This window comes from Diadema antillarum, unplaced genomic scaffold, assembly GCF_040938485.1.
Source record: "Diadema antillarum isolate AM-2024a unplaced genomic scaffold, OU_Dant_1.0 scf00000105, whole genome shotgun sequence".
Taxonomy (NCBI): Eukaryota; Metazoa; Echinodermata; class Echinoidea; order Diadematoida; family Diadematidae; genus Diadema; species Diadema antillarum.
Genome location: NW_027270994.1, coordinates 262624 through 279554, shown reverse-complemented (window position 1 = coordinate 279554; position 16931 = coordinate 262624).

The window sequence follows — 16931 nt, the reverse complement described above, 5'->3', positions numbered from 1 at the left end:
ATGCAAAGACTTTTCTTTTTGATACCCTTACCCCCATAGCAAAAATTTAGATCCTCCCCTAAAGATCCGTTGAAGCATGCTAAAGAGCCACTTGTCGCAAGAATTTACCGGTGATATTTTCATGAGCCTCTTTCTTGTCACTCATCTCTAAACCCTATGTTTTGCCATTCTAGGCCTCTTTCAGATTCGGCAATAATTTTGTCCGACTTTATATATGAACAGATCATTATCTAATCATAACTTATTTTAGTACTTGGCAACGAAGACTTGCCCCTTTTCTAAAAGACGTATAGCGCTACGCAAGAAAATCTCCCTATCTCGCTCTAGCCTAGATATAGCGCTGCGTAATCTTGTGTTTATAATAGTAATGATGTTAATATGTTTTTTGATAGATTCTTGACTGTTTTTAATGAGTATTCAGACATTATCAGAACCTGACAGGATAATCGTTGTGATGATTTTAAAAAATCCCTAACGCCACCCTGAGTTTTTAAATACCCCTTTCGTTTCAATCAACGGAAAATAGATAATGGTATGATTTTTTTTTTAATCCGAAGCATCTAAAGTGAAATATATTTCGTATAAAATGCTTTAACAGAGAAAAGATATCTTATGTTTACAAGATAGGAATTATCATTAGATGCAATTTAAATTTTATACGCATGATATAAAAAATATCTAAAAAGTCCTATAAATATATCCATAAAAGAACTTAGACATTAGGATTTGAAAAACAGGTTGTTGAAAATCCTTGTAAAAGCAATCATTTGTAATTCTTACATTTCGACGATTGGAGAAAATTTTCAACGAAACACTTCTAGCACTAACAAATGGTTGCATATTTCTAACTTCCTATAGTAAATCTATTCCTAATTCCATCTCATTCGCTCCTACTATCAAATTTAAACTAGCTTATACTCAGTGCTATGAAAAACAAACAAAGCTCTTGTCATGATAATGTTAGTAAGTTCACTTTAAGAGGTGTAACATCGTCCACTGCCGATTTCCTGAAACATACTTTAAACAATGTTTTAAGTGACTTATTCCCTGAGCAAATTAAAATTGCTTAGGTCATTCCTTTATTAAAAAAAAAAGAAATGACGCAGAGCATGGAGGTTGTCTCACCTGCCTGCACAGAGACACAATTTGGGTTTCGACAGATACCTATAGCTCGAGCCACGCTCTTTCAAACTGTATTGATAAAGTGGCGCATGTAACAGATAATCACGCCCACTTAATCGGTATTTTCCTAAATTTCTCCAAGGCCCTCGATACTATAAATCAAGATATTCTGCTTGACAAACTGTCTCGTTCTGGCGTTCACGGTAAAGCTTTAGAGTGGTTCAGGAATTATCTTAACAGTAGAAAACAAAACATTTCCTTGAATTACCATCAAATCGACATTAAAAGAAATCAAAATGGTCTGCTCCAATGGGTACAATCCAGTTTTACCTTCAAGACAAAATGCTAAATATCAAAGACTTGAACTCATTTTAGCTAGGCCAATTTATGTACAACATTGTAATGATGACTCTCTCCTAAGTGCTTTCAAACATGCAATAAAAACCCAATGCTTTCACAATTATCCAGAAGACCATCTATATCCAATCTTCCCCCTATAAAAAAGGAAAAAAAAATGTTAGCCAAGAAAACTTTTATTGATATTGATCTCCTATGCTGTAACTCTCTTGACAATGGTGTCAAATATACTCGTACACTTAATTCTTTTAAAAGCAAGCTAAAATCTTTTCTCGTGTACAGTTGTATATTTACCTTATACAAAAGAATTTACCTAAATTATCACTTCAGAAGTACAAGCATTTCCATTTCATGCATATACATCTCGCAAATGAACTGAACTGAACTGAACTATTAAAATGTATTATTGCCACTTCATGAAGAGGACATTTTAGCGGTTACAGTTGGTTATTCCAAAGGTTCTTTAATCCGAAAGTGAAATACCTCTATTTTTCGCTGCAGTATCATAAGCTTTATACCTTTCATTCATTTTGTTTATTTCGTTTCCAGCGAAAAATGCAATTGCAGTAAGACATTTCAATACACATAATTACATAGAATCAGTACAACATTGTGATCAAGGAAAATACATTGAACTAAAATGAACTAATGAAGTTGTGACTTTTAGGACAAATACCGAATCAAAATTATTTGATTGTTTCATTCTATCTTATTTTTGTGTGTTATTGCAAGCATATTTGTTTTTAAAAAAATATATTCACCGATTAATTTCACTTCATGGTCATCTTATTCCCATAGCTTGTTAATTTGTGTTCTGTTCAAAATGAAATAAATTTTGCACTTGAATGTGAATCATATGATGTCATGAAAGGGGGGGGGGGGGGTATGTTCTCCTTCCGGAGAAAACTTTTCGCATTCTGTAAGCCTACTGTGCGGCAAACCAGACGACCAATAATTTACAATTTAAGTTTCAATAAGTTTTATTTCTCCACTTGTATATAAAAGAAAAATAAGTATGACAATATCGAACATATCATTAACATATATAAACAATAGATATAAACAATAGTTCACATTACAAATATATAATCATTTGAAATAATACATATACTTCACGGCAAATCTTTAGATATACAGGTGGGGGAGACCGTTATCAATAAGCAAATCGCTTGACTTGGACAACGGGCTCTAAACATTACGCCTTGTTACAATTCTGTATTTTTTTAACTGAAGGAACAGAACACACACACACACACACACACACACACGCACTCACACACACACTCACACACACACACACACACACTCACACACACACACACACACACACACACACACACACACACACATAGAACAAATAAATCTTTAAAGTATTTTAAATGTCATTTGACCAAAAAGGACAACAATGCACCAGCCACGATGATAATGGGCACTTCGCTGGTAAGAGAGAATCCCCGTTGGTGGTGGTGGTGATGCTTGAGACGGAGGGGGGGGGGGATTTAACATAACATGACAAATTATGATTGTTGTTGATAACTAAACTCACTGTTATATTTATATATCCTCAGGGAGTGATAATTATGTTCTAATGAAACATTTTGCAAGATCCCTCCGTGCCACTGCAGTCATCATTAATGTCGATACATTTATGAAACTGCCTTTCTAATGTCCAATTTCGTGTTACATAAAATTCTAGTATGAGCGTTAGTTACTCCTGATGGTAATGACGTTCATCTTCTTTTAAAGAGCTATGCAAAGAGCTGCGAAAGAATCAGTCCGTAGTCGATGAACATCCCTGTATATTTGCGTGCATAGCGGCAGTTATTGTGGGCCTGTCACTTTTCTCACTTTAGATATTATGGTCCCGTGTGATTAATTGTAGAGAAGTAGCTTCTTGAAGAATAATAAAAATAATCTGATGTAGACTCTAACGGGAGAATATTTTTTTCTTATCTACCAGTCAGCAATTTCCCCGGCAGCCATGACCATTATGCCAACGTAAGTGCCACTTTAATATGAAATGTCTGCCATTTCATTTTCTTGGCATATAAAGTAAAGGACAATCATTTCACAACACAACATGTCACTCCCCCGGAGCCAAATCCCATAAAGCTCACACGCCCGGTAAACTGCATTCATTTATTATCATCATTGTTTCTCCTTTATTAGGGGGGGGGGGGGTGTCAAAAGTGATGGAAATACGTCAAGGAAAATACATTGGTTTAGACGTTATTAAACGTTATGATGCACATGTTACTTTCTTTCCATTTCAATTTCTTAGTTTTTCTCCTGCAATCGATATATTTAAAAAAAATCATTCAATGTCAAGTCCATGGCTGATGACTTCATCCATTCCAATCTAATGCGAAGAGATCCTGGGTGCAAATTTGTATAGCGAATTTATACAACCGTTCTTTGCTCTATAAGCCTTAGCTTACGGCTCTTTGAGTGTTATGGCTGTATTAATGTAGGGTATGTTTAAGATAAGAATATCAACGATTGCAAATTATGTTATGGCCTTATAAGTTTGTTATCCTATGTTCGATCCATCACTCATGCTTTGAAGATAGGAATTTCCCCTCGATCGATTTACCTGTTTTACATTCACACATTTTCTATCATTCATTGTGTTTTATGGGTTTGTTTGTTTGCAATTTTGCTTGTTTTTAGTCATAAATGAATTATCTTAAGTCAAATCTGTACATGAGATGACGTTTCAAAAAATTCGAGTTTGATTATTCGTTATGCTCGACATTACTAACTACACTGATTGCCTCAAGAAACAATCTGACAGTGTTATGTTCGTCAAGCCGCCCGGACTGGCAGACGGTATTCCTCGGATTTACAGGTTTGGTACAGAGAGTATCACTTTAATCTGTGACGTCATCAAAGAGATGTTGCGTTCACAGCCGGTAATGAATTTTCTGATATTCATATATATTATAGAATTATTCAAGTCTTCCATTTTGTTTTGTCTTCTCCGCCTTTCCTTTATCCGTTTCTTCTATTGTTTTCTCTTTCCCCTCACCTATCTCTGTTTTTGTTTATGCGTTTGGGGTTTTACAATACGTTCCACAATAAAATCTTTTAAATTGTGTTTTAAATGTCAAGTGTCTCTGCAGCAACTTTGATTCCATTTCTCATTAGCGAATTGATACAATCTCACATGCTTTGATTTATCATACCAGCAAGCTATATATATATACCCCTTGCCGTTCTTATGTGATACTCCGCAGTGTCAATTTAACATAGTTTGTTCGCCTTGTTTTTGCAATTTATCACATTTGGAGCCATTCCGACGATTAATAATCACATCCCTCTCTGCTGTAGCGTCTTCGGCTCGGATTCAAAGTTGTGTATTGATTACTTTTATGTTTGTGTGATTTAATTACTAAACCGCCATTAGAATCTGGAGACGCAAAATGATACCCCATGCATTGCTCATTAATCCCCAGACGGAGTGGCGCTGCGCGTGGATGCAGCGTGATGGGTGAACAAACCCAAGAGCCCTGAAGTTTTTCTTGATGGCTTGTCTCTCTCTCTCTCTCTCTTCAAGGGCTCCACATACAAACACCTGATACGTACTCTTTCTTCGCAAGCTATATGAGAGTGTGAAAGACTGAAAATTTAACGATTACATCTAGAACTTTATCCAGATGGATAAAGTCTTTGCATCCATGCAGTTTTCGTGAACGAGATTGAGATAGTAGATGGAACAAATTCACTTTTTGTTGGTGTCGTATAGATGTTGTCAGTGCTAGTAGTACACAAATATAATGGTCGATGTTGATATAAATTTTCCCACTAATTGTAGTAATCATGATTTTGATAACAGTATAATCTAAATTGTTTTTCTTCGACTGTTAATAGCATTGATAATCCAACTGTACACTAATAATCATTGATGAGCTGCATATACTATGATCGTTGTTACTAAAATAGCCAATGTTTCATTTCGTTTCATTATACGTATCATGATTTGGTCATAATGAAATACATTAAGAAACCATCAGCCCTCATTGCAAGCTTTAGTACTTCTTTTATTATCATTATAACCATTCATAATATTATGATAGATTCTTTCACTATTGAGGACCAATGTTAATGGTTCATAGTTCCCTTTCAGAAAGCAGGTGGAATAATATTACCTATACATAACATAATATATCAGTAGCAAGTCGATGGAATGCATACTTATTATATAAACGAATAAACTTTTGTGGAATTCTCTTTACGTTTTTGTTACATCATTTTCCTGTTTATAGTGACGTCACGAACTGTTGTAGTCTTATATCCAGCAATGAGGGCACCGAAACTTTTGACATTTGAGCGGTTGTCCGATTTTCCTCAAACTTCCCTGATTTATTCTTCTAATATTGCTATATTTACTACAAAAATAGATAAATAAATAGATAAACAAACAAATATATATATATATATATATATATATATATATATATACACATTATATGCAAATTTCACGCTAACGTGGGATATCCAAAAAAAAAAAAAGTCAAACCTGACTCCAAGAAAGAGTGGCCTGTGCAATCTCTGCCTCGATGAGAAGGTCATTATCATCCGAAACAAACACGCGCTCAACAAAAGATCCGAACTTATATCAAAATGTAGACACCGGAACAGGCAAACCATCCATGCATCAAGCCGACCCACCGCGCCACATAAAACACAAAAGCACATCACTTTGAAAGTCAGTCTGCCTGAAGATCGCCACAGCGTGAAACCACCGGTAGCGGACAAGACGCCAAAGCACAGGTACGCCTAATATGCTCTGCTTTACAGCATCGAGCACTTTTCATCAATCCTCAACAAACTATATATTCTCGACGGATATAAACCCAACGGATATATATATATATACATTAAGGTATAACATTCAACTTTTAAGAAAACAAATGTCATGACGACAGGCCATCAAGCGCACGGTGACTGAGAATGCATTCGTAAACATAGCGTTGTCGAGGACAAGATATAAATAAAAAGAAATCCAGGGAAGTTGACAGACTAATTGCAAACGCTAATGGCAAAAAAGAGATAGTAAAACAAAGGTTATTGGTTGAAAATGATGGAGTTACAAAGCCACAACTGAACAACCAAGCCAGGCGGGGAAAATAGGTGCAAGTGAATACGGAGTGATCAATACGACCTGAATTCACGCGAGGATTTAATCGGAGTGAATCAACTTGTGTATCAAAATTATGGATTGTCTGAGAGGTTAGGGACGACTTCAGCAGACACAACACGCATCACAGTGCAAACACAGACGTGAGAAATCAATAGGTAATCACAGTAATTAATTGCGGTGACCCGATATTCCAAATTGCCTAATTTAGGTCTAATTTGATCCCTTCCCTGCGAAGCGAACTATATTGTGCTCATAATTAATTGTTGCTGGACCACAATGGGGCTTCATGGAAAGCGCTTTAAGTGCAACAAGGTGGTGGAAAGAATATCATGAGCGATCATATTAATACCGGCTTGTAATTCACAATGATAGATTAAGCTCCGGGCCACCGGAAATAGATGATGGGAAACCAATTTTTAAGAAAAGATATGTTTTGGTGGTCCGATGTCGAGAAACCCCAAATTTGTGTGTATATAATATTGTTTTTAGGTGTTTTTCTCATGCAGAAGAGAAGCATGACTCGCGGTTCAGTACTTGATAACTGCACGGTAAATTTCATTTTGTTGCCGCGCAACCAGGATTGCAAGATTGAAGCTACAGTCTTTACGAGCGAATTCATGTTCTATTTTACGGTCAAATTAGGCCGAACTATTTTTTTTTCTTTTGGCCAAATTTCACAACGAAACTCTATCTATACAATTATATATTCGTACCCATATGTTGAATATAATCATTTAATGAATTTTATAGCCAGGGAAATTATGTTTGTGCCTGAATTTAATATTGAATTTGTACACATTGGAAACTTATGTAACATTTAAAGCCCTTTGCTACACTTGATACATTTTCACGTAAATACCAGGGTTTTATAGCCATTTCATGTTTGATTAGATAATTTCATTAATAAGTTTCATCTTTTTATACTTGTACTTTTTAACCATAGTAATACGTGGGATTTGAAGCACTTTATTTCACTTGCAAACTTTTTAGTTTATTGTAACATTTCAATGTTTTGTCAAACAAATGTATCTTTTTAAATGATTTATCATTTATTTTTCGGGCCACCACCACCACCGCCACCACAAAAATAAAAAACAAAAACAAAACAAAAACAAAACAAAAATTGGTGTTGCGCTATGATTTACAAAATATTTTCTATACAAGTTGATAACTAAATGATGTATTATAATATATATATATATATATATATATATATATATATATATATATATATAATATAATATATATATATATACAGTGTATTTCATTGCGAATTACAAGCCGGTACATGAATATGATGATCGCGCATGTAGTATTGTACGTCTATCGTCTGTACTTTAGATATCATTTTGGGTAACATATACAGGGAGGAAGAAAATGAACTGTATGATTACAGAGCGTCGGGAAGTCTCGAGCGGAATTAAGAACAAGACCTACGTGCCCCCTAGACCTTCTTACATAAACCAGATATGGCAAAAGCACCAACGAAATTAATTATGGGCACGTTTGAATTATGGAGAACGCCTGCACGCGTGAGTGTTGGAACTCCCCAGAGGCATAGCCAGTGAGCTCCTCAATGTTTAGAAGAAGACGTTCGCAATAATTGTGTGCATCAGTGTGTGTCTATTATCCTCCCTGTCGTTCGGAAGACAATTTTCCCTGCCCATAGTTCACAGTCTCTAACGACTCGTGATTAAAAAACAAAGGGCACCCGATATTCAGTGCTCCTGTATTTTTCATCTTTGAAGCAAAACATGACTAACTGGCTTTAACCGACAGGGTTACGGGCCCGGGTTACGGGGTGACGAGAGTCAACCTGAAAAAAAAAAAAAAAAAGATCAACTTAATTCCAGTTAGGTTTTTGCGCATATCTCAAGGCATTATCAAGGACTGAGTGCGTTTAGATGACAGTCATGTCTACGGTTCCTCCTGTGTGATCTAAGAATCTTATGAATACTGCGATGGAGTGGATAAGATTTCTGTGTCTAAAACGCGAGATCCGGAGTTCGAGTCCTGTCCGCGGTACACGTTCCTTCATGGTTGTGAACAAGGTGTTGACCGGGGTCATATCCCACGTGACAACGACCCACGAGTCATACGACCCTCGAATTAAAAATTGGATAAAGGTTCATGAGTCATACAGCCCATGAGTTCAGTACTAGGCAAATAAGGCCCATAAGTCCGACACTAGGCAAACAAGTTCCACGAGTTTGACATTAAGCAAAAGTAAAAGACCCACGAGATCGAAACTATAGGTAAAATTGACACGCAAGTTCGACGTTACATCATGGGGCTTAGTGTGTCGGTCTCTTGGGCCTTGTTTGCTTAGTGTTGGTCTCGTGGGCCTAGGTTGCTTAGTGTCGAACTTTTGGGCCTTGTTTGCCTAGTGTGGGACTCATATCCATGGGCCTTATTTGCTTAGTGTCGAACTTATGGGCTGTATGATTCGTGGGTGTCGAACTCATGACGTACATCCGTTTTACCTATAGACCGGGGGCCCAGAGCATTTATTCAGCTGAAAAGGGTCACACTTTTTGATGGTCTCATCATGTAAGGATGTGGCCAAGGGTCAATAAAATGAATTGCTGGCAAGTCACATCCTGTACCGTAAGCCTAGGGGCCACAAAAAGGGACCCCGAAAAATGGATTTATTCAGCCGAAGGGGGTCACGGACAAAAGTTGGTGGATATTGTTCCTTTGGGTGTACTTATCATGAAAACAGCAATGCCAGCTATTTTATCCTGTACGGGGCCCCAGACAGTAGCCCCAAAGGGCCCCACAAATATGGTGTTATTCAGCTGATAAGGGTCACGGCTAATTTCTTTTGCAATGGAAGTAGTTCCCATCAGAGATATCCAAAACACCAAAGCCAGCTATTTTATCCTGTACGGGGCCCCAGACAGTAGCCCCAAAGGGCCCCACCCCCCATAGGCCTACGTACAAACACACACAAACATTGATTTTATTCAGTTGAAAAGAGTCACGGCTAATTTCTTTTGCAATGTAAGGAGTACCAATCAGAGATATCCAAAACACCAAAGCCAGCTATTTTATCCTGCACGGGGCCCCAGACAGTAGCCCCAAAGTGCCCCACCCCCATAAGCCCTACGTACAAACACACACACACACACATTGACTTTATTCAGCTGATAAGAGTAACGGCTAATTTCATTTGCAATGGAAGTAGTACCAATCAGAGACATACAAAACACCAAAGCCAGTTATTTTGTCCTGTACGGGGCCCCAGACAGTAGCCCCGAAGGGCCCCACCCCCAACACACATACTCACACAACAGTTTTATTCAGCTGAAAAGGGTCACGGCTAATTTCTTTTGCAATGGAATTAGTACCCATCAGAGAAATGCAAAATACCAAAGCCAGTTATTTTATCCTGCATGGGGCCCCAGACAGTAGCCCCAGACAGTAGCCCCAGACAGTAGCCCCAGACAGTTGCCCCCAATTTCCCCCTTACCCCCTCCCCCCCCCCCCACACACACATTGATTTTATTCAGCTGAAAAGGGTCACAGCTACTTTCTTTTGCAATAGGATGTAGTACTCATCAGAGATATCCAAAGCACTAAAGCCAGTTATTTTATCCTGTACGGGGCCCCAGACAGTAGCCCCAAAGTGCCCCCTACACACACACACACACACACACACACACACACACACACACACACACACACACACACATATATTGGTTTCATTTAGCCGAAAAGGGTCACGGCTAATTTCTCTTGCAATGGAAGTAGTATCCATCGGATATCAAAATACCAAAGTCAGATATTTTATCCTGCACGGGGCCCCAGACAGTAGCTCCAAAGTGTTTTGCTTTATTCTCTTTATTGTTTGCATCTCTTCTTCTTCTTAAATATGCGCTCCTTCGTCTTCATTTTCGCGACAACGACAACGCGTCCTCCTGATCATCATCAGTTTTGCTGTTCTGGCAAACATTTTCCAGCGTATCGCATAATTGCATGCATAATTGAGTCTGGGAAAGCGTAGGAACAGCGTAGCTAAAGTGGCCAACAGCGTTATCGAAGCAGGAATGAAGCGTCGTAGGAACAGGCCTTGATTTTATACGAGAGTAGAGAACTAAAGGCCCAGTTACACTACAGCGTATAAATCAGCGAATGCCTAGCGGATGGGCAAAATTTGGCAAAGTCCAGATACGCTCGTATCCGCTCGAATTCGCAAGCAAAATGTGGTTTTCGAACGTTCGCCTAACGAATGATGAGCATATGCTGACCGTGTAACGAGCGGATAAAGTAACGAATGAAAGCGAATGCGTACAGTCCATCCAACGGATGCTGAGCGGACAAAGCGAATGAGCAGCGAATGCCCAACATAGATTATGCAGAGCGATACTGCGGCAATTACGTGACGGATCTCGGATGACGCACACTTTACCAAAACATTTTGAGCAGTGACAGTGTCAAGTAATGTTGTCTCTCTAAAAAAGGAAGAGTGAAATTGTTCACTCATGAAGGAGTAAATAAAAAAAGAGTGAGTTTCGAGTGAAATTGGAGTGACTTTGGAGTGAAAATGTTCATTTTCACTAATTTTGGAGTGACCTCAGGGATCACTCGAAGATTTTGGAGTGATCTTCTTTTTTAGATAGTTGTGACTGTGAAAATGGCCCCCAAAAGAAGGAAGCCGAAGTAACCACCAAGTACTCCTGATGTCACTCATTCAAGATTCCCCTACAAGTGTACTTCCTTCTGATGATCACGTGACGATGATGTTGGTAGTCCAACATCCTCCATTGCGTCTGGTGCCTCCAACTGGAGTCGAACTTTCACAATTCCCAATTTCCATTCAGAGATTCCCATTTACTACAGGTTGACTTTTGTAGCAGTGGTTTAGAATAATGTTCTCTTATTACTTAATGTCAGAATACGTATAATGAAATGTCATGTGGGGGGCTGTGGCATAGTGGATCCGACTCCCGAACCGAGGACCCGGGTTCGAATCCCGCCTAGTGGACAAGATTTTTTTACCCACGATGTTCTTCTCGACCCAGGTGTATAAATGGGTACCTGACAACGCTGGGGTAATAATAATGGCAGGGCCCTCTGGTAGAGCAGTGACAACACTGAAGAGGCTACCCTGGGCAAATAAGACCCTTTTTTTCTTATTATTATAATTATCATTATCATTATTATATGTGCTATATATGAATATCTATTTTTTATCTACGTTTGATTAACGTGTGTTGCTGTGCACATTTGCTGGGCGAATTTGGACGAACGGCGGACGAATGAGAAACGAATGCAGAGCGACCAAAACTTTCAATCAGCGGATGCTAAGCGAACACAGAGCGGATTGTCATGCCGTTCGTCATCCGCTCAAGATTTTGGACATGTCCAAAATCAAAATTTTGCTCCGGCGGATCTCTGCGAATCTCTGCGAACAGCTAGCGGATACAACGAACGTCAAGCGGGTCACGAACGACGAGCAACGGATGTGAGCGTATGTCCAAATTTTCGGATCCGCTGGGCATTCGTTGGCTCGATCCGCTCTAGTGTGACGGGGGCTTAGTGAGAGCGTCGTTAAAGCGGGAAGGTCGTGCTTTGATCAAGAAAGCGGCGCTGCAGCGGGACCATGTCGTCGGTGTCTAGTTTAGACTATATTTCCTGTTCTTGTGCCGCTGTTACTACGGTCAGAAAAACCTGGAATTGTTACGCTCATCCCGCGGTATTTACACTGTCACTGCTCTCTCCCCGTTTGAGCTACGATTCAAAATAGGTCAATCTTGATGGGGAGATGAGGAAGAAATTTTGAACCAGTTCAAAATTTCTTCCCGATCTGTGAAATTGCCAGATCCAACCCCATCACCCAAACGCTGCTGCTACGATGCTCCCGGTCCCCGTACACTTTTGCCGCTCTCTCCCGATCTGACAGATTGAATAGATCGGGATGCAGATCTTGATAGTGGCTACTGGCTGGGGGCCCCTTAACTGGATGGGTTTGTGTTTTACGTATCTCAGCTGTTAATTCCACTAGCTGCCAAGGAAAATAGGCATACATGACTCTTTTCACCTAAAAACACTTAATTCATATGGGGTGGGAATACCTTGGGGCTATACCTGTCAAGGGCCCTGCATCCGGGCCAATATCGCACCTCTTTTAATTCTTTAATGTTGAATGTTGTTAATGTTGAATTAAATTTAGCATAAATTTCGCCTAGATGATATGGTAGTTCAATGTCATATTAATTTCTTCATTCAAATTTATTTTGAAACATTCACATTACCTCTAACCTTATTCTAAATAACACTTTTCAACTGAAATCCATATATAAGACAAGTACCATTCCACTATCCGTTCATTCATAAATTCATAATGATATAGTCACGTGATTACATGCTTCGCTCGTTCATTCAAATTGATTTCTGGCCATCTAATTTAACATGTTCTGCAGTCAATTAAACAGATATGTTCATGCTTGGCCTCTTTCCTTATTTTCTTTCATCGTAGTTATTGTTTTGTAAGCATCATAGCATTTCATGTTTTCGTATTCGTTTAAGAGACTTTGACACCATTTTTTAACGTGCTTTTTGAATCCAAAGAAGTAAGAAGCCACAAATTATCTGGCCGTTACGAGCGCTTTATTACGAGCTGTCGGCCAGTTCCAAGAAGTCAAGGTTATGATCCTCAAATGTTTTTTTTTTTTTAATAATTCTTTCTATGTCTTCTAGAGATATACGTCTGTATCTATTGTGCTGTCATGACTATAAAAAATGAAGTTAATCTGCATTACTGGTACACGTACAGGCCTATAATGACATGTATATGAAAGAGAAGGAGCGTTACCAGTCTGGTTACAGAACAACCAAATCCAGTTATACTAGATAAGAAATATGATACTTTTACTGCTTTATAACAGTAATTCATAGATGAAACGAAAACACACATAGAAAGACATGTTAAAATGATCTGAAACAAAGAAATAGCATGATTTGAATTTGAATGAACACGTTTGGAATTTGACTGTCTTTCGCGAAATTTAATGGCTGAAATACCCTTTTCGGCAAGTCAAGGCGAATTTGAATGAACGTAGGGTACCAGCCAATTTGAATACCCATTTTACGAATTCGAACCTTCTATCAAATCAACCAACAAAAGTGCGAAATTGGCTGGGAAAACCTAACTGGCTTTGATGTTTTGGGTATCTATGATGTAAACTATGGCCTACTTCGATTGTAAAAGAAAAACAACTCTGACTCTTTTCAGCTAAATGATGTCATAATAATTATGTGGGGGAGGGGCACTGTATGGCTACTGTAACCTGGGCCCAGTACAAGATGAAATGACTGGTTTTCGTAATATGGTCATCTTAGTTGTGCACTATACAGAAGTATGCTTCCTTTGCAAATTTCTTGAGTGTTTTGCTACTGTAACCTATGGGACCCCGTATACAGGATAAGATGACTTGCTTTAGTGTTTGTGATATCTCTATTCAGTAGGCCCTGATATTAACGCTAAAAAAGAATTTGTAAGACCATTTTCAGCTGATTTACAGTACATATATAATGGATGGGACACTGTGGAGCTACTGTCTGGGGCTCAGTGCAGGATAAAATAACTAGCCTTGGTGTGTTGAATATCTCTGACAGGTACATGTACTTCTTCCAGTGCAAAAGAAATTACCCGTGTTTGGGGCTATACTGTGCAGGATAAAATAACTGGCTTTGGTATTTTGGATATCTCTTTATGATGGGTACTACTCCCATTGCAAAAGAAATTAGCCGTGACCCTTTTCAGCTGAATGAAACTAATGTGTGTGTGTGTGTGTGTGTGTGTGTGTGTGTGTGTGTGTGTGTGTGTGTATGTGTGTGTATGTGGAGAGGGGGGGGGGCACTTTGGGGCTACTGTCTGGGGCCCCGTACAGGATAAAATAACTGGCTTTGGTGCTTTGGATATCTCTGATGGGTATACTTCCATTGCAAAAGAAATTAGCCGTGACCCATTTTGGCTGAATGAAACTAATGTGTGTGTGTGTGTGTGTGTGTGTGTGTATGTGTGTGTGCGTGTGTGTTGGGGGGGGGGGGGGAGGGGGTGCACTTCGGGGCTACTGTCTGGGACCCCGTACAGGATAAAATAACTGGCTTTAGTGTTTTTGATATTTCTGATGAGTATGCCTACTACTTCCAGTTGCAAAAGAAAGTAGCCATGACCCTTTTCAGCTGAACAAAATCAATGTGTGTGTGGGGGGGGGGGGGGGGGGGTGGGGAGGGAGCAATTTGGGGCTACTGACTGGGGCCCCGTGCAGGATAAAATAGCTGGCTTTGGTGTTTTGGATATCTCTGATGGGTACTACTTCCATTGCAAAAGAATAGCCGTGACTCTTTTCAGCTGAATGAAACTAATGTGTGTGTGTGTGTGGGGGGGGGGGGGGGAGCTCCTTTGGGGCTACTGTCCGGGGCCCCGTACTGGATAACATAGCTGGCTTTGGTGTTCTTGGTATCTCTGATGGGTACTACTTCCATTGCAAATGAAATTAGCCGTGACTCTTCTCAGCTGCACGATTGAAATCAATGTTTGTGTGTGTTTGTACGTATGACCTATGGGGGGGGGGGGGGGGTACTTTGGGGCTACTGTCTGGGGCCCCGTACAGGATAAAGTAGCTGGTATTGGTGTTTTGGATATCTCTGATGGGAACTACTTCAATTGCAAAAGAAATTAGCCGTGACTCTTTTCAACTGAATAAAATCAATGTTTGTGTGTGTTTGTACGTAGGCCTATGGGGGGTGGGGCCCTTTGGGGCTACTGTCTGGGGCCCCGTACAGGATAAAATAGCTGGCATGGGTGTTTTGGATATCTCTGATGGGAACTACTTCCATTGCAAAAGAAATTAGCCGTGACCCTTTTCAGCTGAATAACACCATATTTGTGGGGCCCTTTGGGGCTACTGTCTGGGGCCCCGTACAGGATAAAATAGCTGGCATTGCTGTTTTCATGATAAGTACACCCAAAGGAACAATATCCACCAACTTTTGTCCGTGACCCCCTTCGGCTGAATAAATCCATTTTTCGGGGTCCCTTTTTGTCGTCCCTAGGCTTACGGTACAGGATGTGACTTGCCAGCAATTCATTTTATTGACCCTTGGACACATCCTTATATGATGAGACCATTAAAAAGTGTGACCCTTTTCAGCTGAATAAATCTTCTGGGCCCCCGGTCTACTACGGTGTCCTACTGACATTGGCATCTGGCCATAATGGATTCATGATAATGAATGAGCTTTTGGAAGAGCGCGCCACTCACACCATGGTTAATGGCCTCCTATTCTGGTCTCATTTTTTTTTTTTTCTGGAATTGCCCACATCTTCATAGCACTTGAGGATGCTGACACTCGAGCGATGCTGCCCCTCATAAAGACAACAACTGTACTGTTCGTGTTTACTTATAAAGTAGCCATGTACTATTATTTCAACGTTAATATTCACATGTATACCGATGATTTGATCCAATGCTGTGCCGTCACAGGTGATTTCCATGTTTGCAACAAACGCAAAAAAAAACATTAAACTCGATTCTTGCATGAGTCAATATTCTAGAAAAACTGCTTTTCTAAGGGGGAGTTGCAAGAATGTCAAGTTTTAATCAACTGCAACTTTCTTGCAACACCCCCTAAAAGTTACTTCTGACGAAATGTTATTTGCATTTAACATGAAATCTAGTGCAGGTAAGACTTAACACGCATTGCTTATCGCTTCTGTGCCTTTTCTTGTATATGTTTTGTGGATTATTTCCTGTAAGTGATATCTGGTGGCCTACTGATAGGTCCTACAAAAAACTTAGAAAGACGATTTATGAATGTGCTACAAAAAGCACTGGGCATTTTGAACTATGTCCAACCACAAAATAACAACACAAGATAGAGCAGAAACAGCCAGGAAAACTTAGTTTTAACTCCGTTTTAGAAACCATGGTTGCCTAGAACATATTCTTATAAAACAACAACAACAAACCAATATCCGCGGACTCCCCTGACCCCCCCCCCCCCCCACACACACACACACACAGAGCTAATATCGTGCACATCTTGTTTATCACTTCTCATAACTATAGCTCTGGTAGCTCACCACCACTCAAGTCAACAGACATTCTCGGAACATAGCTTCGGAGCAGTGGGAGCCAATGTATTTTCATTTCGAAAGTTCGGAAATTTTCGATGAGCGAGGTAACATCAGACAACCAAATTTAGTATGATGGCTAAAGTAGTGCACGGCATAGTCTCCCGCCATGCACAATATACCCGCAGGGCAATTGCTGGATATTGTATCCGCTGAAAATTGCAG